A 25,696-nucleotide genomic window follows, 5' to 3' on the forward strand; every position below is an offset into this window, starting at 1 on the left:
TAAAAGTATAAAACTTCCAGAAGATAACATAGGAGAAAACCTGAATGGCCTTGGGTATGATCATGCCTTTTTAGATACAATGGCAAAGACATATTCCATGATAGAAATAATTAATAAGGTGGACTTTTATTAAAATTAAGTTCTGCTTCATGAAAGAAAGTATCAAGAGAATGAGAATACAAACCACAACTGGGAGAATACATTTGCAAAAGACCTATTTGATATAAGGACCATTATTCAAAATATACAAAGAACTTCTAAAACTCAACAATAAGAAAACAAACCACCCAATTAAAAAGAATGGCCCACAGCTCTTAACAGACACCTCACCAAAGAAGATGGATGGTGGCAAATAAGAATATAAAAAAATGCTCCACATCCTCTATCATCAGGGAAGTGCAAATTAAAACAATAAGATACCTATATATATGTATTAGAATAGCCAAAGTCAAGAATATTGACACCAAATGGTGAGGCTTATGGATCAACAGAAACTCAGGCACTGTTAGTGGGAATGCAAAATGGCACAGCCACTTTGGAAGACTTTGATGTTTTCCTTACAAAACTAAACAGACTCTTACCATATGATCCAGCAATCATGTTCCTGAGTATTTACCTGAAAGAGCTAAAAACTGATGTCCACACAAAAACTGCACACAGATGTTTATAGCAGCTTTATTCATAATTGCTAAAAGTTGGAAGAAATCAAGATGTCTTTCAGTAAGTCCAAAGATGAATAAACTGTGGTTCATCTAGACAATGGAATATCATTTAGCACTAAAAAGAAATGAGCTATCAAGCCCTAGAAAAGACACATAGAAACCTTAAATGCATATTGTTCAGTGAAAGAAGCTAATCTGAAAAGGCTACATACTGTATAATTCCAACTATATGACATTCTGGAAAAAGCAAAACTGTGAAGACAAAAAAAAGATCAGTGGTTGCCAGGGGTGGGCAAAGATGAATCAGCAGAACACAGAGGATTTTTAGGGCAGTGAAAATGCTATGATATTGTAGTGATGAATATATGTCATTTTGTACTTGTCTAAACCCAATGATATTAAGACCAAACCCTAAGGTCAGCTATGGACTTTGGGTGATTATGGTGTGTCAATATAGATTCAGCCTTGGTAAAAAATGTACCATTCTGGTCAGTGATAATGGGGGATGTGATGGATGTGGGGGGCAGGAAGTATAGGGGTAATCTCTGTACCTTCCTCTCAATTTTGTTGTAAACCTAAAACTTCTCTAAACAAATCTTTAAACAATTTTTTTAATAAAATAAGGAGGAGGAAGAGAAAACGAAAATTGGAATTAAGTTGTATTCTTGCCCTCAAAGTAGCATCATAATCTGTGAAGACAATTTTAGGGAAAGTGACTTTTGTGCTTCAAAATTTCTTTGTTGATACTATGATAATATATATAGAGGGTGGATGGATTCTTGGAGGGGTACAGTCTGAGTTTCTTTGCTAGAATTTTGTTCATAGAGTACTAAATACTCGCCATTGCATCCCCTCGCCATTATTACATCCCCACCAGATGTGAAATGTTTTGTCTATTTCAAGGAGGCAAGTTTAGAACACTTTGACAAATTTTACCTTACTGTAATCCCAAATAATTTTAAATCCTTTCCCTTCCCTCCACTCCATCCTCCCAAAATTTCTAGAACAAGAATCGGTTACCTTTTACCTTTCAACACTAAAAAAGAAAACAAAACAATACAAATTACATCTACTTGTTGAAAAGTTTAGAAAGTCACAATAGATAAAATGTAGAATTTAGGAGGGTTGCCATTTCTTTTCGCTATCTCTGAAGATTGTATTTGTTTCTCTCTTTTTGGAGGGTATTTTCCTCTCCTTCCTTCATTTCTTCCTTCCCCTTCATTTTTTTCTTCCTTAAATCCTCATGAAAGAGATTCATCAGAGTTGGTGCACAATTTCCAACAAATCCAAAATCTAGATCTTTAAGTCTCTGGTTCTGGGGTTTCAGATGCACCAGAATGCCCCTGCTTTGGGCAGAAAAGATATTTGTCTGCAGCAGGCTCTGGAGCCAGGTCTCCCATCCAGGGATCCTTCAATGCCTCTGTCTCTATTCCACTGCCAGCCATGAGTTCTTCGAGGACAGCACCTAACTTTCTGCCTTTCCTAAGGGTTTTTTCTACTGCCTTGTGCCCCTGCCAGATCCCCCTGAGCTCACTTGCATTGATTCATGAAAATCATTGATATATAAGCTTTTTTCTTTATTCCACTGCTTATACATAGTAAGCATGGGGTAACTTTTCTGAAAAGTTAAATCGAAAAGGTGAGTTAACGGGCTATTGGATGTATAGTGCCCATTACTCTTGGCTGAGGAAAAGAGCATTCTAAGCAATAATTTTAAATCTTTTTCACTGAGTACCTTGAAGCAATGAAAGGAGTAAGAAAAGCAAGCTCGGTGGAGAGCATTAGGCAATTATCATTGAAAATTATTTAAGCTTAAATAACTAAAATAATTTATTCTATAAAAATCATATGAAGTAGTGGAAAGGATTCTGTACGGTCAATTTGCTTTCTCATGTAGCAGCTGAAGAGGTAAGCAAAAAATGTTGAATTCTAAAAGTCTCAACTTAGTGAATTAATATAGATTTGCGGGTGGCATTAAATACCCAAAGATGATGATGAGTCATTGCAGCAAGTGGATTGGCAAATGGGATTAAATTATTTTCACTGATACAAAAACATAATAAAATGAAAGCATTGAGTTCCACACAAATGATGACCTTCTCTGCCACTTCCACAATAAAATGAACACTTTTCCAATATTTATAGAGAATCACTAGGGAACAGTGGTTAAGAACATGGACTTAGGAGACAGCCCACCTAAGTTTGAATTGTATTTCTGCCACTTCAAGGTATAGGTCCTTGGGCATATCAACAAAACACCATGTGCCTTGGTTTCCTCCTCTGTAAATTAGGGCAGTGTGTAAGTTACTCATGTAAGTGCTCTGAATAGGGCCTGGCACACAGGAAGTACTATGTGTTAGCTATTACACATGCATTCTTTGGTTGTTGGGTAGCTCTGTCTTTGCCCCAGCTGTCTTTGGGACTGTGAGCTGTGGAGGAATCGCATCCTCAGCCTGCACACTGTGGTGGTCCTCACCATACTTGGAATGTGGGGGAAATCATGTGTATTTATGCCGGGAGGGGAGGAGCATCTTCTCATCTCACTCCCACTGCTCAGGATGCTCCTATCCGTGTGAAGGGGGCCAGTAATCACTTGTTCCTGCCCTGGAGACTCTACCAACAAAGATTTTGAGCACCTTTCGTGTGCCTGCCCCTGGTGAGGTGTGGGTGATACTGAGATTGACAGGCACTGCCTGCTCTGGAGGTCACAGTGAGACATAGTGTGAGGCAAACAGACAGAGGAGGGCACAAGAGGCTATGAGAGCCCATGGAATACACCAACTGGACTTCGGAAGGATCAGGAAAGACTTCATCCAGAAGGTGACATATTTAATTGAATGTTAAAGAATTGATAGGATTCTCTAGATAGATAAGAAGGGATGGAGTAAAAGAAAGCAAGCACCCAAGTGCCTAGAATATGACTAGTTTAGGGAATAGTAGGTCATGCTCTATGGATCTTATCCCAGTATTGGGTTAACCCTCCAGCAAGAGTGTGGCTATTCCATATGACCTCTTTCTAGTTAAGAAGACGGAGTTAATTCAAGCTTGGTGAGTGGACCACAGTCTGGATCAGTATCTACTGTTCCCGGGCTGGGCACTCTATGCTTTAGTTCTATAATCTAGCTCCTATAGCTTTGCTACAACATGCTGTTGACTTTCTCCTTGTGGTTAAGAACTACATGTGACTCCTCTCTCTATATCATCTGAAACTGGATCTCAAGTTGGGGTTCTCAGACCAACAGCATCAGAATCGTATAAAGAGTGTATTTAAAAATGCAAATTTCAACCAGTGGTCCAAGATGGCAGCATGGGAAGATCCTGAACTCACCTCCTTCCATGGCATAAAAACAGACACATAGATCAATGAAACAGAATAGAGATCCCAGAAATAAACCCATGCATATATGGTCAATTAATTTACAACAAAGGAGGCAAGAATATATCATGGGGAAAGGATGGACTCTTCAATAAATGGTGTTGGCAAACTGTCCAGCCACATGCAAAAAAAAAAAAAAAAAGAAAGAAAGAAACTGAACTACTATCCTACATCAGACCTAAAAATTATCTCAGTCTGGATTAAAAACTTGAACATAAGACCAGACACCATAAAACTCCTAGAAGAGAACATAGGTGTTAAGCTCCTTGACATCACTGTTGGTGATGATTTTTAAAATCTGACTCCAAAGCAATGGAAACAAAATAAAAAATAAACAAGTGGGATTACATCAAACTAAAATGTTTCTGCATAGCAAAGGGAAATATCAACAAAATGAAAAGGCAGTTTACTGAATGGGAGAAAATATTTCAAATAATATATCTGATAAGGGATTAATATCTAAAATACATAAAGAACTTGCATAACTCAATAGCAAAAACCAAACAAGTTGGTTTTAAAAAATATTTTATTTATGTACTTCAGAGAGAGAACACAGCAGGGGGAGCAGAAGATGGGGAGGGAGAAGCAAGCTCCTCACCAAGCAGAGAGCCAAATGAGGAGCTCGATCCCAGGACCCTGGGATCATGACCTGAGCTGAAGGCAGATGCTTAACCAGCTGAGCCACTCAGGCACCCCAAACCAAACAATTTGATTTAAAAATGGGCAGAGGATCTTAATAGACATATTTTTCAAAGAAGACATACAGATTGCCAATAGGCACATGGAAAGATGTTCAACATTACTCATCATCAGGAAATACAAATAAATCAAAGCCACAATAAGATTCCATCTCTCACCTGTCAGGATGGCTATTATCAAAAAGACAAGAAATAACAAGTGTCGGTGAGGATGTGGTGAAAAGGGAACCCTTATGCACAGTCGGTGGGAATATAAATTGGTGCAGCCACTATGGGAAACAGTATGGAGTTCTCTCAAAAAAATAAAAATAAAACTACAAATGGTGCAACAATTCCACTTCTGGCTATTTATCTGAAGAAAATAAAAACACGAATTCAAAAAGATACACACACACTTATGTTCACTGTAGCATTATTTACAATAGCCAAGATATGGAAACAACTTAAATGTCCATTGATGGATGAGTGGATAAAGAAAATATGGTGTACACACACACACACACACACACACACACTCACACACAGACACGTAAATACATTCATACACATACACAGAAATACTACTCAGCCCTAAAAAATTAATGGAATCTGGGGTGCCTGGGAGGCTTAGTCAGTTAAGCATTTGACTTTGGCTTAGGTCATGATCCTGAGGTCCTGGGATCAAGCCCTACATCAGGTCCCCTGCTCAATGAGGAGCATGCTTCTCCCTCTCCCTCTGTCATTCTCCCTATTTGTGCTCACTCTCTCTCTGTCAAATAAATAAATAAAATCTTAAAAAAAAAACTTATTTGTGACAATAGAGATGGACCTTGAGGATATTATGCTAAGTGAAATACATCTGACAGAGAAAGACAAATGCCATGTGATTTCACTTATATGTGTGATCTAAAGAACAAAACAAACAAACAATCAAAACTAAACTAAATTCATTGATACTGAGAACAGATTGGTGGTAGTCAGAGGGAAGGGGGGTTGGAAGTTGAATGAAATGGAGAAGGGGATCTACAGGTACAAGCTTCCAGTTATAAAATAAGTAAGTCTTGGGGAAGTAATGCACATCATGGTGACTATAGTTAATGATACTATATTGCATATTAGAAAGTTGCTATGAGAGTAAATCTTAAAAATTCTTATTACAAGAAAAAAATTTTTTGTAACTGTATGGTGACAGATGGTATCTAGACTTATTGTGGTGATTATTTTATAGTGCATTAAAAATATTGAATCATGTTGTGCACTGAAACAAATATATTGTTTTATGTCAATTATACCTCTATTAAAATATTTTTTAATGCAGATTTCTACCCCCCACCCAGCTCTATCGAATCAAATGCACTGGGTTGGGGGCATCTGGGTGGCTCAGATGGTTAAGCATCTACCTTCAGTTCAGGGCATGATCTCCAGGTCCTGGGATCGAGCCTCATGTCAGGCTCCTGGCTCAGTGAGAAGGCTGCTTTTCCCTTTCCTTTTGTCCCTCCCTCTGCTCATGCCCTCTCTCTCTGTGTATCTGTCTGGCTCAAATGCATAAATAAAATCTTAAAAAAACAAAAACAAAAGCAAATGCACTGGGATGAGCACTAGAAATCTTCATTTGTAATAAGAAAAAGGACAGAGGGAAAAATATACTTTTAAAATTTTTTTTTTAATTTTATTTATTTATGATAGGCACACAGTGAGAGAGAGAGAAGCAGAGACACAGGCAGAGGGAGAAGCAGGCTCCATGCACCGGGAGCCCGACGTGGGATTCAATCCCGGGTCTCCAGGATCGCGCCCCAGGCCAAAGGCAGGCGCCAAACCGCTGCGCCACCCAGGGATCCCAAAAATATACTTTTAAAAGCATATTCCCTGGTTAATTCTGATGCACATTATAGGAGAACCACTACTATAGGGCCTTGTAGAGAGCCTCGTGTATTGTTTATACTCAATAAAGCTTCCATAAATGAAAGACTAGATGGATATCTAGGAGGAGAATGTGGTGCAGACAGGGGAGGGCAAAGGAATGGAAAGGCCTCAATAGGACAATGGGCAGCTACTTCCATTAAAAAAAAGGCTGAGGCCCTGTGGTAGAGGAGGGATGGGGTAACGGGGGGGGGGGGGGGGGGGGGGGGGGGCACTTTGAGTCTTCTCTCCAATGTAGACTTAAGTGGAATACTTGACTCTGAGACCTCTTCCGAGGTCTGCCACTTGTCCCCATCTCCTTTCTCTGGTCTTGTTCTCCACAAAGCTTTTCCCCAATTGCTTCTCCAAGGTAGGGTTAGCAACCACCCCTTCACCTTTGTAGTTCCCATAAGCACAGAGCCCCTATGGCTGCAGGCTCAAGGTTTGTTGTGGTGAGCTACACCCTGCTTCTTCATGCTCCGCCCTGCTCTTTTAAAAAGGAGAAAAATTTATTTCTTCAGACCTCCACAGACCAGCAGAAAAATCAGCCAAAATTTTTAACAAATAAATGACAAATTCTAGGTGAATATATTGCAAATTCCAGATAGCAGACTAATAAACATGACCCTTCCAAAGCCATGGTTTTCGACCGCAGTTACATCTTGCAATCATCTGGGTGAGCTTTTAAAAGAACTGCTTGGTCTCACACCCAGAGATTCTGAGATATTGGTCTGGAGTACATTATGAGCTTTGGGGATTTCTAGAAGCTCTTCAAGGAATTCTGATGTGCATCAGGTTGAGAACAACTGCTCCAGCAATATTATCATTTGAGAAATTCTCATGGTAGTTTTCAAGCATCCTGATAAGTCAGTCTAAGAAGGGTAGTTGAGGGCAGGAGGGCATCAAACTGTATCACCCTGGCTGGACCTGAGCCGAATTAAAGGTTGGCTCAATGAAACACATGCTCAAGACCCTGCTAAATTGTCTCTAGAGATAGAAGAGGATGGAGAAAACTATACTTACTGGGACACTTTTCAGGGACAGAATTGGAACAGGTTGGAAAGAATTCTCTGATAAGTCCCTTGAAGTATAACATGATTAAAACCCCAAAAGGCATGCTCGGAGGGGCAATCCATGGTTACCAAACTGTCTCCTAAGAAGAATGAGCTCCGTTAACCATAGGGATTTTCTTTTGCTAGTTGGTAATTAGAACTTTGGGGCCAGAAGGAAAAAAAAAAAGAAAAGAAAAAGAAATTTGGGACTGGAGGTGAACTGTTGATACCACCAACTGGTGTTCCCAAACCTTCCCACCTTAAGTCTTGAAGCTTTTCTACATATTGAATAAAACTGTAAAGAAAATCAGTTTGAATGGGATCCAAGTTATGAAGTCTTCTTGTCTCACTCTTGCACCTGCCCATCAGCTCCTCTGCCTCCCTGAAAAAAAGCCTCTGGTCCAGGTCCTATGTCTGCAAAGACAGGGACATCCAGCCCAGACTCCCGTTTGGTAATGGAGGGGGAAGCTCAAAAGCATTGTTTTCTTTTGAGACAGCATTTTTATTATAGCTATTATAAAACCTCTAGCCAATTTGGATTAGATTTTTTTAAATTGTGCAGTTATAAAATATTTTTGCCAACATGTCTCAGTTAAAAAAAAAAATCTCTACTGATGCTGATACTTAAGCATTTTTAAAAATTTACTTTTTTTTTAGTTCATTCTTAAACTCTCGAAACAGCATAAGTGAAAGCATAAGTTACCTAAGAAGGAATTTTGAGCATCTTTCTGGCAGTTAGTATAGGACAAGGCAATAAACAACTAAATTCCCCAGTGGAGAGGCATGAGAGAGCTTTTAACCGCAATCTGAAGTTGGCTTGGTACCTGAATGCAGCAATATAGCTAGTGCATTTTCAATGTCATGACCCATGTGTGCTTGGGCTGCTGCCAAACGGGTGCCTTATCCTCATATATCATAAAGTATTAAGTAACTTGAATTTAACAGGCACTTTAAAACCAAGCCCTGGAGTAGGTGTTTGGCAGGTGTGGTCTCACCCCTCCAAGAACTTCTTATCCTCATGGGGAGAGAATACATTTTCCCATACTATAGGCAGTTATATACCAAACTGTATCTCAACATAGATGATAGAACATGTACCTATTTTTTAACTCAGTTATTTCACCCACAAAATGGAATAATAATACTTACCCACAGGGTTGTTGCTGAATGAAATAACTCTATGCCATTGGAATAAAATATTTAAGCCCCAAGCATACAGTAACAGCTCAAGAAATGTTATTTCTTTTCTATTAATCAAGGGGGAGAGACAAATAAAGATCACCAGGACTAGTAGTTTCATTTTATTTTATTTTTTAAAAGATTATTTTATTTATTTTAGGGGGGTTGAGGGGCAGTGGGAGAGAGAGTTTTAAGCAGATTTCACACTGAGCCAGATGTCAGGCTTGATCTCATGACCCTGAAACCAGGACCTGAGCCCAAACCAAGAGTCAAGCACTTCACCGACTGTGCCACCCAGGTGCCTCAGTATCTTCATTTTAAAAGTAGAACTCAGAAAGGTAAAATGAATTGCCCAAAGTCACACAGCTAGAAAGAGGCAGAGCTAATAACCAAGGAAAGGAACTGTATTTTGTTTCGAATTTCTCGGATTGCCAGGGTTCTTCAAAATTTCCCCCTAAACTTGTGCCCCACCCCCGGCAATAACCTGAGGTCGTGTAAATGACAAAATACAAGTCCTCCACCTAGGTTTAAAGCCACATTCATCTGTTTTCAGTCGAGAAAGCTGCTAATGGCTCTTACCATGCCTTTCCCAGTCATAGCACAGAACCAAAACATTTGCAGCCTGAGGATTCCCTCCCACTGCTTCTAGATCAAACACAAACAGAAGCAGTGGGAGGCCAGGCCATCTCTAACTGAGAGAATCAATATCAATGAAACAGACAAAATCCCAAAATCTCAAAATAATGAAAACAAAGATATCCAAGTAATAAAATCTGCTAGAATCACAAAGACAACAGAACTCCGATCTCAGCTGGCTCAAAGAAAGTGTCCATTAACAAGGGATTAACACAAGGGAAGTACACAACCAGTCAATAGGAAATGAAAACATTTCACACAGTCTAGTCGCATTTGAGCCCACCCTAGAATTATGGATGAGGGTGTGTTGAGATGATGTGGTCCGGACTAGAGAAAGACAGTCTCCAAAAACCATCAGCCAGATATCAACTTAAGAAACACCCCAAACTGCTATTTGTTGGACTGAAAATTTGGGCTAACAAACCAGAAGATAAAGCAAAGTACTGATTAACTGCCCTTAATTAGTCTAGTGCACTGCAGTTTTAAAATTAAAATTTGAAAGAAAGCCTCCATCAAAAGAAAGGATTCCCCACTTCCTGCGAAAAAAAAAAAATAAATTATGGAATAAAATGTTATTAGCTTACCATAAAATAATAATAATGTTATTATATTCCTTCTTATTATTATAAAATAAATAAAATAAGTAAAATGGCATTCCCATGCCCAGTATGAAGACAATCTTCAATATAAAATATTACAGTTTGGATGAAATCGAAAGCAAATATCAAAATTGAATATAGTTGACCAGTGTGCATAAATCAGTATAATAATTATATTCTTCTAAAGACTGTGATATTCCTAGTTAACAGGCAAGCAGCCCATAGGGTTGAATCAAAGCTATGCTATTTGTATGATAACATAGGGTTAACATTTAAAGTAAAACAAAAAAAAATTTTTTTTTTGCTCATTTTATATGAGGAAAAAGTTATTACTATATCTACTTGATTAGCATATCTGTAACCAGGTGCAATGATTTCAGATAAGATGGATGTCATGTCTTTGTTTGTTAATTACTAGCAACTCAAAGAAGATTGCCTATTTAAAAAAGTGCCTGGCCTCATGAGCAAGTCAAGCTCTGTAGTCTAAACCACAGAAGTGCCTTGGCCTGAAAATGTGAGTTGGACCCTTAGAAACTTACTACAAAGGAAACAACAGAAAAGAACAGAGAAGAGGGAATGGCCAAAGTTTGAATCCTTCATGAACACTGAACCTACAGCAGTTCAGACTGTTTAATAGAAAATGAGCTCAATAATCACCCATTCACCCATAACAGATCAGGACACACCATCACACATTGGATCTGCAATGGGATAGATTATTTGAAAGTGGGACTGCCTCAAAAAGTCTGACTCATCCATTAGGGTTTCCCTATCATAGATGGGCCACTATTCCAGATAAAAGTCATATTTATAATGGCTTCTCCCATTCCATATAGGTCTCTGCCATCCAGGGTATATCTCAGCAGCTGCTATCTGAAAAATCTTCCCTCCACTGGTTTTATGTCAACATAAATATATACAGGCTCACATAAATCACTCTTTTGTTTCCCAATTACTAGAATATTCCTCATTTCGTCTACTTAGCATCCCATGTCTCCTAAGGAGAAAACATTTTAGCAAAAATGTGAAGCTTAGTCTCAAAAGCTTATTACTTAAATGCAAAGGATTTGAGGCAGGTCTTTGAGGCTATTAGTAAAGGCTTAGAAGAGACAAGAGTAGTTTAGATTGTTTTCTCTATCTAGGTGCTGGGAACATCTTTTCATGTAGATGCTCTCCAGACCTTTAAAACAACAACAACAGCAGCAACAACCACCAATTCATCACTTAGCAAAGTGGCAAGGGTTAACATCCCTGCCTGTTTTTTAAATTTCCCTAAACAGAGACTATGATAATATTACTCATTTGAACTGCAGCCACTTGTGTGCATTCACCATCATCCATGGGGAATTATGAAGGTGTTTACACAGAAAGATACTGAAACTTCTCTCCTTGCTGGGATTTCAACATGGTGTCTTAAGTCAACAAACCTCAAGTGCCCACTATGTACCAGTCACTGGGGACATGATAAATAAGAGGTTCTCCAAGAGCTGCAAAGTATTTAAGACATGTACATGGATTTTGAAATCCAGTCACCCTAGAATCCAATCTAAAGAGATAGACAATATAGTCTAATGATTCTCCCCTTATCCTTGCTAAAAGAATTCCTCTATGGGATCTTTGTTCAGGTAAAAATGCAGTATCCTAGAATTTAGTGCAGATAGAGTAGTTGTGAAACATGTTCTGGCCATGAGATGACTGGAGATGGATATGAAATCTGGGGAAATGTTTAATGAGGAAAGGTGGCTTCAGCTGGCAGGGTCTTTTGCTTCCCTGTCCTTCACCCTTCTTCCTGCTAGAGTTCTAGTAGCCACATGGCAATGATGAGTCCAAGAACAAAAGTCAACACATTGAATGGCAGAGTGGAAAGACAAAGAGCCTTCGTCCCTGGGAATTTTGAGCCAATGTGGTGACCCTATAATGCCTTCCCATGACATCTCGTTGGGTGAGCCAAATGAATTCCAACTTGCTTAAGCCACCAATTGTTAGATATTCTACTATTTGCAGCCAAAGCACCTCTGAATGAAAAACTAATGTCTCTGGGCTTCATTCCCTTATCTGCAAAACAAGAGTGTAAACTTCACCAACTGTCAAGATTTGCTGTAAAGCCTATTTGGTGTATGTATAATTCCTAGCCTAATGCCTGGCTCACAGCAATAACTATATGCTATCATAATTATTATTTATTAATAATATTGAAGTGAATATTTCTTTTTCTTTGGCAAAACTTAAAGGAACAGAGTCATGCTTTCCCCGAGAGGAGGACAATCTTCTGGGCAAGGTGCTAAGGTCATATGGGGTAGAACCAGCTAACCAAACTCAACTTTATAAGGACCTTTACCTTACTTAGTAGGATAGCCTATAAATAGTCAATATCCAAAAACTATGTCCCTCTGTCCTTAATTTAGGAGATTTTTCTGGCTCATTGTTAATGCATACTAGCTATTTTTAACACTTGGAGAGCAAACTGTTGCTTTCTTTATAGTGAAACCAAATCCCTTGGCTGCATTTCATTCCTAAGCAGCAATCACACTGGCAAACTGCAAAATTAGCATCTAGTAGCTCATTTCAATTAAAAACCAGAAAAAAAAATTCTTTGGACACCACAGGTTTTTGCTTCCAAAGATAGCACTTCTTTTTTATTTCCTTGAGTATGTGAAATTGCCCTAATTCTGATTTATTTAGTGTGATATGTATTTGGCTTCCTGACTTCAATTTTGTAGCCAAAATGATCAGTTGTTGCTCTTTTTCTAAGCCTGTACAAATTAGTCTTACTTGAAGCTTGTTGACATATTAGTCTACCATAATCAATACAAGGAGCTTAAAAATAAATCTTGTGTGATGATTTAGAGCATCCTCTGTGATGTACATCCCAGCATCAAGATACTGGCTTTCAGCCCTCTCCCAGTCCCTTCCATTGCTTTGCTACAATTTGGCTCAATAACATCAGCTCAGCACATTTAGAATACTAGTCAACAGTGGGTGAGATCTGAGATTTTGGCCAAACCAAACCAAACCAAAAAAAATACCACCTATTTGCTAGGAGGCCTGTTTGAGGAGTGATAACCAGAATAAATGGCCAAATGAATCTCAGGGTCTGTTAGGTAGAAATTTTCCATACCACAGAGATACAGTCAACTATTCCTATAGGTATTTCAAGCTTCTCAATTGTCTAGAGGAAGCTCTATGCCATCGCTCTCCAACAGAAGCATAATGTGAACCACTAATGTGAAACATACATGTAATTTGAAGTTTTTTAGTAGTCATGTTGAAATAAAAAGTAAAAAGACACAGGTAAAATGAATTTCAGTTGTATATTTTACTTCACCCCAAAAGTATATCCCAGATACTATCATTTCCAATATATGATCAATAATAAAAATTAATGAGATAGTTTTACATTCTTTTTTTGTATTAAATCCTTAAAATCTGTTGTGTATTTTACACCTACAGCACATCTCAGTTCAGACTAGCCACATTTCAGGTGTTCAGTAGCCGCATGTGGCCGGTGGATAACATATTGGATAGCTGTATTGGAAAGCCTAGTATTTCATGCATTGTCTTGACATCCTTGAGCCTCATGGGGGCCCCCAAGTCCTAACTCTGAGTTCCCCTGCTCTTGCTGCCCAGTGGGAGAGCCTCCCTACCCAGCTAGTTTCCCTAGCAGCCAGACCAGCTGTATTCCACCTGGTCCTCAACCTAATGAGCTTCACCTCTCTGCAAGCCTATGGAATTATCCAAACAAGCCAATCACATCCTCCTCTGGGAAGCAGAAGTCACCTCACCCTCTTGTTACTACAAAGCTAGCCTCTCACAGCCCCTGCTGCTTCACTCTGCTCCCTGGTGCAATCCCTACATGGCTCTGCATGGTGTGGTGTGTCCCCTTCCCCTGAGCTGTGAGTATATGGGACTAACTAACTCTGTCAATCTCCTGTTCTGTTCGGTGTCACGTATTTGGCTCTCTTTAGCGCCTTAGGGTAAGGCTCTCTCCCACCCATAAGGTGAAGCAGAGGTGAGCAAAACAACAGCATGAGTCTATACTTTCTAAGAAAGTTTTAGAGTCAATTTTTCAAAAATATCTGGAAGAATTTGGACTAATCTCAGCTTTCTGACATTTGCGTTGTCTGAAAAACCATAGTTGCAACTTTGTCTATAAAAATTTTTTTCTTTCGTTAATATTTTTGGCATTCCATGGTGCTAATCTTTTAGCCCAGCCTTGTAGCTGGTTATGCCTTGGTTCTGTATTATTTTGTTGTGTGTTCTAGTCTTTAGCACTCTTTCTGAAGGTGACCAGTCATTATTAGACAATGACATGAATTTACTTCAAAGATAAAGGCCTATTCCATGGCAAACCACTCATTTAGTCTGAAAAGGGTGACAAATTCTGAGCAAGTACACTACCACAGATCTTCCTGCACCTGTGGCAAGATCACTAAGCCAGCTTCACCTCAGAATCCTCTTGATGTTGGAGATGAAATCTTATTGTCCTCTCTGGTCTAGAAACCCTGAGGTATGCTTGAGACTTCTTCATGATCCTCAACCTGTAAACAGCAGTCAGGGCACTGCCTCACCTTCCCCTTACATACTACTTTCAAAGCATCTTTTGAATATATATCCCTTCTTCATGCACATCACACACACTTTCATCCAGGTCTCCAGTGTGTCTAAGGGGAGCTGCTGGGCATGTGTTCCAGTGGGTCTCCCTGTCTCCAGGCCTTCTACCTTCCCTCCATCCTCTACTCTGCCGCCCAGGTAGTCCAAAATTCAGAGTTCAGTTATGACTTTTTGTCTTAAGTACCTCCAACTTTTCTTCACTGCTACCAACTAACACCCAAATCCCTTAACCTGATAATCAAAACTGTTAACAATCAGGCCCCAGTCTATCTTTTCTCTTTTTTAAAAAGATTTTATTTATTTATTTATGAGAGAGAGAGCGCCAAGCATGAGCAGGGGGAGAGGCAGAGGAAGAAGGGCAAGTGGACTCCCTGCTGAGCAGCTCCTTGCTCAGGACTCAGAGATCTGACCTGAGCCGAAGTCAGACGCTTAATCGACTGAGCCACCCAGGCACCCTTACCTTTTCATTTTAACCTTCAGTCACCTTTTTTCACTTATCCCTTCTCCCAATTATTTCCAGAAAAACCCAGCACCTTCATGTTATGGCATCTTTATGGAAGCTGCTCTCCACTTGGCTTGGTTTGTCCCTAATTCCTACTTAAAAAAGAAAGAAAGAGAAAGAAAGAAAGAAAGAAAGAAAGAAAGAAAGAAAGAAAGAAAGAAAGAAGATAGAAATTGGATTAAATGAAATCCCACATTATAATGTAGGACACTGCATGGTAGAGCACGATGAAGCCCCCCAAGTTCTCCCTCATAAGTCAAGCACAGCCTACTCTGTCCACCATGCTAGACATGAAAGATAGCCCTGAGTCATCCAGCTGCTCCCAACAGATTTGTTTGTGTGATTCACTTTATCAGTAAGAGTAGATGTAAAGGAAAAAAATGTATCTATAAACACATAATAAAATAAAAATTGTATTTCACTTCATTATAATTTATCAAGGCTCAGCTTTGTGAGGATGACTCCTAGAGGAGGAGAGGCTGAAGAACACCATCACTGTGTTCATTCAGAAGGAGTCATAAATCCTGGCTCTGTCAATTAGTTCAGGTGGTTAGCCTCTCTGGCCTGTTTTTTTCACCTGTAATAAGTCAATAAGTTAACTACCTCCTAGAACTTCTCAAGGATGAGATGAGACTATATGATGTACTTACCCAAGACATACAAATACTATTATTAGTATGAATATCACATGGTTATTTTTAATTCTTACATTTATTACAGTAATTAACTTTAGAGAGAAAACTGTCTCTGATTGGAAAAATACTTTAGTAAAAGCCTGCTAGAATAGGGGACCCCAAAGTTTTGTTTTTGTTTGGGCAGGTTGCTTTTTTTTAATATCTCAAGAATATGCTATTTACACCAACCCTGCTGGTGATGAGAACCAGAGGGGAGCAATATCTTGGTATCTCCAGTGCCTGGCACTGAATAAAAGCAGCAGGTCTCCTAGCCACAGGTAGGTGACTAAACTTCTTAGAGTGTCATCACCCTTATCAGTTATTTACCCATATTTTTTCAGCTTGGAAAAATTTCAGATTTTTTCCAAAAAACTGGTGCTTTAAACAAAAGACGCAAGAGTATAGGAGGAGGAACCTCACCAGGGAGGAAGGGGGACACAGAAATGAGAATGTACCAAAACTAGATTTCTCCCATTTCACCACCACCAGGGGCCAGTGCAGAGAAAGTATCATCTTAACTGACAAGGAGGAAGGAGTTGAATATTTACTGAACGTCATACAGGTGCTTTGCTGGGTAAATTATATAATAATAAAAACAATCTTAGCTATCTATTGAAATAATAGCCATTTGCCACGCCTTGTACTCATTGCCTTACATACATTTTTTTCAGTTTATTTCATGACAATGTTGTTAGTGTGTAGGTAGGTAGCTCCATTTTACAGAGGAGGAAATGAAAGCTCAGAAAGGCTAAGTAATTTGTCCAAGGTCACACAGCTAGTTATTTTCATTCCACCTAGAACCAGACACTGCATCTGCCGGACCCCAGTTTATCTGTTGCTCTTTTCCATGTACCACGGTAGCTCTCCATAGGCAAAGACCTCCAGGGGAGAGATTACCATTTCCTACTAATTCCTGGCTCTAGCAGAACCCCTTACTCATAGTAGGCGCTCAGGAAATATTTACAGAATAAATAAAAGTGAAGAAAAGCCTGGACAAAAGTAAGAACAAAGTTTTAATATATTGCAAAGCAACCAGTGAGGGAAATAAGGAACAAGAGGGTGTCCTTCATCACTCAGAGTGACACCCCGCAACACGGTTGTGCTATTCTTGGTCAGCTACATTTAACGATGCCGGGAGTCAGAAAGAAAGTCCACTGCAGCAACCATCATTTTGCAAGCCTGGTTGGACTCTTCATACCTGCTGCTTTCCATTAAATGCTCTTTAGAGAAATAATTGTGTGACCCTGCCCTGTTGTCATTAAATAGAAATCGTGGTTTGGCTGCTAAAAAATAACATTCAAGGAGTGCAGGGAGACAAGCAATTTTTTCTAAAGATGCTTTCAATGGAAGGCAGGAGGTACTAGAGGGCTTCCCTTTGCAGTCGGCCACACGAGCGCTGCTCACCCTGCTGGAGGCGCTGGGCGGCCCACGCCCTGGTGCCATCAGTCACGGATTAGGGCCGCAAGGGGTGCCTATGCTTAATCTCATTTTTGAATGAATTAATATTATTAGTTTTGACAAATTAATGGTATTAAATGTGCAAGGTGAGTATGAATTATGTCCACATCCACCTATTACTAAATGTGCCTCATTCTTGTGTAAGAAAGCTTACTGAATCAATTCAGTGGAATCCCCTCTCATTTCTATGTTTGAAAATGCCTTCTTAGAAGGCTTGAAAAGATGAGCTTGTATACGCATGGACACATGTTTAATGATGTAAATCTGTACTTCAGTCCAGGCTGAAAGGGGCTACATAATTGAGTCAGTCAACAGAGGAAGATATGACTTTGTGGTTACTTATTATACAACCTTACAAATGTAATTTTAAGTATACTCCATCCAAGAAAATCCTATCTTTTAGAAAAGCTTTGAGCCTCCCTCCCTGCCCTTCCCCCTTCCGATGAAATAATCCATGCTAAGGTATACCCATTTCCTTGGTGTTAAAAAATAATAATAAAAAGAAAAGTCATATGCTTCTGTGTATCTTTTTCAATTTTAAACCATTTTTCCCCTAACTTAAGTCTCGATGAAATGCATGTTGTTAGAGTCCTATGTCAGCAAAACTGAATATGATATCTGTCATTGAAGATTTGGGGTTGATGATGATCAAGTGTGAATGAGCCTGAATGATTTTCTTAATTGATTGTTTTTAATTATGAATTTAAGGAGTCTATAATGTCAGATGCTGTGAACCTACTCTTTTTTTAAACTGGACATTGTCACAGCAATTATCACATTTAGTTCCTGTTTTAAAAACTCAGACTTTGTTCTGGTAAAGGAGATGCCTTGATTTCAGAAACACTGACCACCACCACACCCATATATGGTAATTCCATTTTCCTTGTAGTGATTAGTGACCCAGTCCAGGCCACTGAGACTGAGACGGTAAGGAGAATAAAGCCCAGTGTCAGACACAATACCTGGTACTCAATGAGTACTTATTGAATGAATGAGATATATTCAATCTAGGTGTTCTCAACGGGTATTTAACAGAAATATTCTGCACACCCATATCTTTAGCAAATCTTACAGACTTTCTCAGAAAATGTACATATATGTACTTAAGTGACCCTATCATTCCCCTCCTGGATTCCTGTCATTTAAAATTTCTACCATTTTTCACTTTATTAAATAAAGCCTTTTGCCACATACATAGTTGTTTTTTTTAAGATTTTATTTATTCATGAGAGACACAGAGAGAGAGGCAAAGACAGAGACAGAGGGAGAAGCAGGCTCCCTGCAGGGAGCTCAATGCAGGACTCTATCCCAGGATCCCAGGATCATACCCTGAGCCAAAGGCAGATGCTCAAACACTGAGCCACCCAAGTGTCCCCACATACATAGTTTTAAATGCACTGGTAGCCACATATGGAAGGTAAAAAGAAACAGATGCAATTAATGTTAATGTTTAACACCAAGTGTCCAGTATTATTTCAACACAAAATAAGTATAAAAAATTATTGAGATATCTTACCTACTTTTTCTCATATTAACTCTTTTTCTCAGTCTGTGTTTTATACTGTAGCTTATCTCAATTCAGAGTGACTTTCTCTTTCCCAATCTAACTTCACATCCTGCTGACCTGGTTAATTCCATATCATGTTCAATGTTTTGAAATGTTTTCTTCTCCAATGTATCAACTTTTCATTAATTTTATATCTTTCAACTTAATGAGTATTTGTTATTTAGTGCTGCTATAAAAAAAAAATATTTCCTGCCTTTGAGCTGCTTGTGGTGAAGGGAGCTCAGCTCAGAGCTAAGGAGTCCTTTTCTGTTCCCACTGTTAGCACCTCCCTTCCAGCTAGGCTTCCTGTACGTAGGGAAGGGCTATGGAGACAGAAAACACTGTGTCTGCTTACAGAAGTGATTTTGTCTGTGTATTGATGATAAATAGGATTGTATATCATAGGAGTTTGAATTGAAAGAGACCTCAGAAAGTACAATGCTTAACTTTAAGTGACAACTTGACTGGGCCACAGAGTACCCAGATACTTGGTCAAACATTATTGGGGGTGTTCCTGTGTGGGAGTTTCTGGATGAGATTAACATTTACATTTGGAGGTTGAGTAAACCAGATTGCTCTCCATAATGTGGGTGGGTGGACCTCATCCAGTCAGTTGAAGGCCTGAATGGAACAAAAGGCTTACCCCCCCCTGAGTAAGAGAGAATTCATCCTGCCTGAACACTTTTGATTTGAGACATCAGCTTTTTTTCTACCTTTAGACTTGAACTAAAACTTTAACTCTTTCTGGCTCTCAAGCCTGCGGGTCTTCAGAATGGAACCATATCATCTGCTCTCCAACTCATTGACTCACCCTGCAGATCTTGGGACTTGCCAGCTTCCATAATCATGTAAGCCAATTCTTCATAATCGATTCTTTGTGTATACACACACACACACACACACACACACACACACACACACACACCCCTCCTGTTGGTTCTGTTTTTCTGGAGAACCCTGACTAATGCAGAAAGCTTTTCATCCAACTTCTTCATTTTAGAATTGAATCAACTAAGGACCAGAGGTTAGTGACTTGCTCTAACCTAAGAGGTTAGTGACTTGCTCAAGGTCACACAGGAAGTTGGGAATGGATCGGGACCAGAAACAGGACCAAGTCTTTGAATTCCAGATTTAGTGCTTTTGCACGCTGTACCACATGCACAGTACCACAATGGTGTGCACATGTGTGTGCATGCACACATACACACATTTTTTAAAAATTAAAACAGCCTACATAAATGATAATTTTGTTTTTGTTCTTGACAGGAAAGGGTATTTGAAACTCAAGTAAATCATGGTAAGAAGTCCATCAGGGTTATATGGATAGAATTCATGGCTGGGGGTACAAATAAGGTTGGTGGTATGAAGTTTGAAGAGATGACAGCCATAGTTTTTCAGTAAGAATGGAAAAAGCTTCCCAGGGTTTTGGCTCTGCCTGCAGATCTGGGTCGATGATTTCATGAATAAGCCAATATGAGGTTTGAGTTGTCTGCTTGGCACATTTTCCTGCTACAGTGCATTCCAATCCATAAGTATTAGAACCTTGAAAAGCTAAGAGTCACGCTTAGCTGGAGTGAGCTGGAGGTCCCAGAACACAGCCACTGAGACAGGCTCTCATTGCCAAGATGGAGTGAGAATAGCAATAGCCAGCATTTATTGAGTGCAATGGGCTGGGCACTCTTCTAAGTCTTCTCCAACGGTAACTCTATGGGGAATTGCTGTCATTATTTCCTTTTTTGCACATGGTGAAACTGAGGTAGAGAGAGGTTAGTAAGTGGTGGGTCTGGGATCTAGCTCAGGTGTCTGGCTCCAGAGCTTGTGCCCTTAACATCATACTATCCATCATATGTAGAAGCCTGAGTATTTCCTCGGAAAACTCATGAAGTTGTAGGTTCTATTCAAGTATCTGTGCTAAGAAATCTTCTAACCTCCTAACACTATTCCCGAATGAGGGCAAGGAGATCTGCGTTAGTCCTAGCTCTGTCACTAATTAGCCCAGCCAGCTTCCATTGGCAAGTCACACAACTACTTCTAGGCATCCATTTCCTCTTTTATATGAATTGGGTTGCTAGGTGAATTCTGACAATCCCTAGGTGAATTCTAACAATCCCATTTAGCTATGAAGTTCTTTTTTTTTAAGATTTTATTTATTTATTCATGAGAGACACAGAGAGATGGGGGCAGAGACATAGGCAGAGGGAGAAGCAGGCTCCACGCAGGGATCCTGATGTGGGACTCGCCCCGCGGACTCCAGGATCACACCCTGAGCCAAAGGCAGATACTCAACCGCTGAGCCACCAGGCATCCCTAGCCATGGAGTTCTATGGTCCTAGTCACTTTGAGATTATACTTTGAGACTATCATCATATAGATTCTTATTGTAAGCTTTTTAGTTATAGTCAGGAAATACCTTTAATAATATATACATGATTTACTAATTTGTTAGTAAAAATCTTCAGGGGCATATGTCTTATCCTTTAAATGGTATTTTAACACCATGCACCTTCTAATATTTTCAAATGGGATCAGGAAAGAAAAAGGACTTCTGAAGGAATTTTTTTTAGGAGACAAGGCTGAGAAGTGCATCAAGGTAAGTCTTCCAACTATACATGGACATGTCAAGAATGGGGAAATACACTGGTTTCATTAATAGAGAGTCGTTGTGCATTAGTTTGCATTAACCATTGTCTAGCGAAAGAACACGGTCTAGGCAGACTTGAAACAGGATTCCAGCTCCAGGTCTGGTACCATCTACACCTGTGATCTTGGTGGTCTCCTTGCTTCCTGGGTCTAAGGATTTAAAGGGAGCTGTTAGTTCAACTAATTTTCTTGTGGGTGTAATGGTGAAGAGATGGGCAAGGCCTCCCCAGAGGGCTCAGTTCTAGGACCACACCACTAGTGTGGACAATCTAAGGCAATTGCACAGGAAAGGAAGTCTCACTCTTGGCATCTTTCACAGGCTCCATCAGACATTGCTAAAGATAGAAATGCCAAACTTGTATCAAAATAATGTGGAGAGAAGAACAGATGGATGAGTGCGCCTTTCCTTCTACCTGACTTAGAACATGGGATCCAGAAGCTGCCCCACGTGTCATACCCAGCAGACAGACTCTAAAGGACCACCCTCAAAAGCTCATATATTCCTGAGTGTAATGGAAGGCTACTGTCTCTGTGACTACTTACTATAGAAGCAGGGCTCTCAGAAATAATTCTCAATTTTTGCTAAATCCTAACAGAGACCCTATTATGTGTGTATTTTGATCCACTTGGCCCTTTGGTGAGGAGGCCACTTTAGATTCCATCTAGTCCTTTCCCAGAAATTCAATTTAATTTGGTTTTGTTCAGTTCAGTAGAATCTGCCTCTGGGTGTGCCTTCTGAGGGAGGAGAGTTCTGACTTCAGCTTCCCCATTCTGTTCTAGACCTGTGATCTCGGACAAGTTCCATTCCCTGTCTAACCATGATCTGTTCTAGCACTTCCCAGTAATACTCTAACCCAAGTCCTTAGCTAATATTACCAAAATTTCCTGGTTGGAGAATTAATCAATTAACTGCTCCATGAAACAACAACTCCACAGGTAAAAAAAAGAGACAACTATTCCTATTCATGGCTTCTGAGTGTGTATGCGTATTTCCCAAAACTTCTTCCAAACTTGAATTTGGTAATCCTGAAACACCTTTTTGGTTCTTCTCTGGAGACTCCTGAGTGTTTTTTTTTTATACCAGTGTATTTGGTACCAGACCTACCAACCCCCAAGCGGGCACGAATCCCCCACAGTGATTAGCCCTAACCAATATTTAAGGGCTTAATTTTTTTCTAGTTCTATTTGTTTTGCCCATGCTTCTAATTCATGGTTAGGTTATAACAATGGCTACTATTTAAATTGCTAGAGACCTTATTTTGGGGAAAGAAAAAGCCCTAATGCGTTGTTTATTTGTATCATTATTTTTGTTTTAAAATTATGCCAGGTTTTTCTCCCCACACCTTCCTTCATCCTAGGTTTTTGAGGAATAACTAACAGTGAACTTGTCTGTGTAAAACTGCCCTGAGCTATTCTTTAAGTTAATTATCACTTCTTTTGGTTCTGTGAATGGCTGTTCAATGACACTGTCAGCAAGTGGAATGAACCAAATTACTTTAATTATGGAGTAATTGCACAGAGTGATGGTAATTAAATCTTGATCAGTTTAAGTGAGTGAATTAATTGCTTTAACTTGGAATGCACACCGCAGCAAGAGGGGTTGTTTTGTAGTTTAATTAACACCATCCACTAAAGTCTTATCGTATCTAAAATGTAGACAATTAATGAGTTTGATATTATTCTCACCTTCACAAGAACTAGGACAGAATACATGCTGAGAAAGGTACCGTACTCAGGGAATGAAAGAAAACTTAATATTCTTGTCACTTGTATAGATATATTGGTTGCCATCTCTGCCTTCTGGAGAAATGTGCAAATAGAAATATTTCCATATAATTAGCTTCTGGCCCCATTTCATTTCAATATTCCCTGATCTGTGCAACGGTATACATTTCCAAATTTGTTAATGTTTTAAATTTCTACAGCCTGAATTTAACCATTACTTGCTTCCTTTTAGTTTGGAGGAGTCTTGGCCTCGTGAAGGTATGCCTGGGGTCTTCATAAAATTTGATCATTTATCAATCATCACTAAGTAGTTTTATATTTCTATGCTTTCTATTCCCCAGTACTGGGAAATGCTTTATGTTTTTAGAGGAAGTTTTCTGCCCAGATCTAGACCACCGATACTCAGCATCGACTGCAAATTAGACCTACAGAACCTTAAAAAATTACCAACGCCCAGGCTTCCTCCAGAATTTTGAGGGGGTAGGATCTAGTCATGAGTATGTTGTAAAAGCTCTTTAGGTGATTCTAATATGCATCACCAATAACATGCACCACTCATTCATTGAGAACCGCTACTTTAGAACATCTGTGTATCCCATCTCTTAACCCTAAGAGAAAGATGGTATTGTCATAATTCCATATAGAGACCCTCTGGTTTGTTTGAGTGGTCAGAACCTGAATTCAATCCTCAGACCCTCTGCTGCCATGTCTTAAGAGACAATTCCTCATAAATCTTTTGCAACTGTACTCTAGAATAAATCTGAGAAGTCCTAGTTTGAAAATGAGAGAAGCAAAGAAGCGAAAGAAATGAGCATGATTTATTTGTCATTCTTGGACATTGTCTTATTAAGCTCCAAATAAGGAAAAGATGTATTGTTCTAAGCCACAGGACTGTTAATATGTGCACAGTTGGTTTCAGGGTCATTTCTTAAGTGTCAATGTGTCCTAATGATTGAATAGAATTAGTTGGGGGAATGGCATCTGACTGAGTCATAAGTAAATTTCTCAAGGTCATACATTGCCAAAGCCACAACTTGAATCTGGTCTTCTCTCATTCCAGTGTCCACAGATGTGAGCCTCTACTTCATGGGATCTGGCTAGAATTAATCCAAAACAATGGGAACTCAGCCCAAGATAATATATAGGGTTTGGGAAGTATTCACACATGAGTTGACATGTGAGTTGGATTCTGAAAGTAGGATAGTTTTCTATGTGGAAAAAGAAAAAAGAAGCCAAGGTGCTAAAAGACAGATGTGTGGGAAACTGCATGTGGTCTTGCTCTGACTGCAGGACACACTGTGGAGGGCAGAGATAGGTTAAAGCAATGACCCAAAACTATCAATAATCTCAGGCCAAAAGGACAAATTTATTTAGCTCATTTTAGCAACAGAGAATGATCAGAAGGTCCATGGAATAGCTCTGTAATGGAGAGTTAGGAAGGGCTCATTACAGGATTTGTGATCTTGCTGGGTGATTTTTTTTTTTTTAAGATTTTGTTTATTCATGAGAGACAGAGAGAGAGACAGAGACAGAGACACAGGCAGAGAGAGAAGCAGGCTCCATGCAGGGAGCCCGACGTGGGACTCGATCCCGGGTCTCAGGATCACACCCCCAGCTGACGGGGGCACGAAGCCGCTAAGCCACCGGGGCTGCCCTTGCTGGGTGATTCTAAACAGCATCCAAGAAAATGTAGGCCTGTTCTGTATTGAGGGCCATTACAAGCAGGGGTGATTTGGTAATTGGATGTTTAATCATTTTATCCAGGAGATAGAAGGATCAAAATGGGACTAATATCATCCACAGTGAAGTCTTCCATCTTAGCGGGGAGAGGGAGATAGGATAATCATTTTGTAGTTTGAGAGTATCCTCGTCTCTGTTTCAGATATGGTCATGAAGTGAAGTTGTCTCATCCTTGCCCTGTGAGCACAGCTTGGCTTCAGCTGGGAATATCACAGGCTAGCTGCCAGTGATGCTTTTTACTTTCTCAAAGGACCAGGCCCTTGATTGCCATTTAAAGAGCTAGGACTTAAAGGTTGAAGGATTTTACAAAGTGGAATGACATAACACAATTTCTGTTTGGGGAAAACCCCTCAGGTGGCTATGTAGAAGATGGTTTTGAATGTGGCGAGACTGGATACAGATAGGCCAGTAGCAACAGAGGCAAGAAACACCCCAGGAATGGGAATGGAAAGGAAGGGACAGTGAAGAGATGCCATAGGGGTAAACAGGGGAGACTTATGCTACATAACAATTTAAAAAGAAGTGATGATACCAAGTTACTTGGACAAATCAAGCATGCTTCTTGATCTCCAGTGTTTCATTGGGAAAACTGTAAAATTTTAGAGTTTCCTTTTCTTTGAAAACTAAAACCCAGTGTTTTCCATGTTCCTGCTGGGCAGATACAATTGCTTAGGCAAGTGAAACTTGTCACAGTTCCGGTAATGTCCCTACAAGTACCTT

The sequence above is a fragment of the Vulpes vulpes genome, chromosome 6 (genome assembly GCF_048418805.1).
Source record: "Vulpes vulpes isolate BD-2025 chromosome 6, VulVul3, whole genome shotgun sequence".
NCBI classification, from domain to species: Eukaryota; Metazoa; Chordata; class Mammalia; order Carnivora; family Canidae; genus Vulpes; species Vulpes vulpes.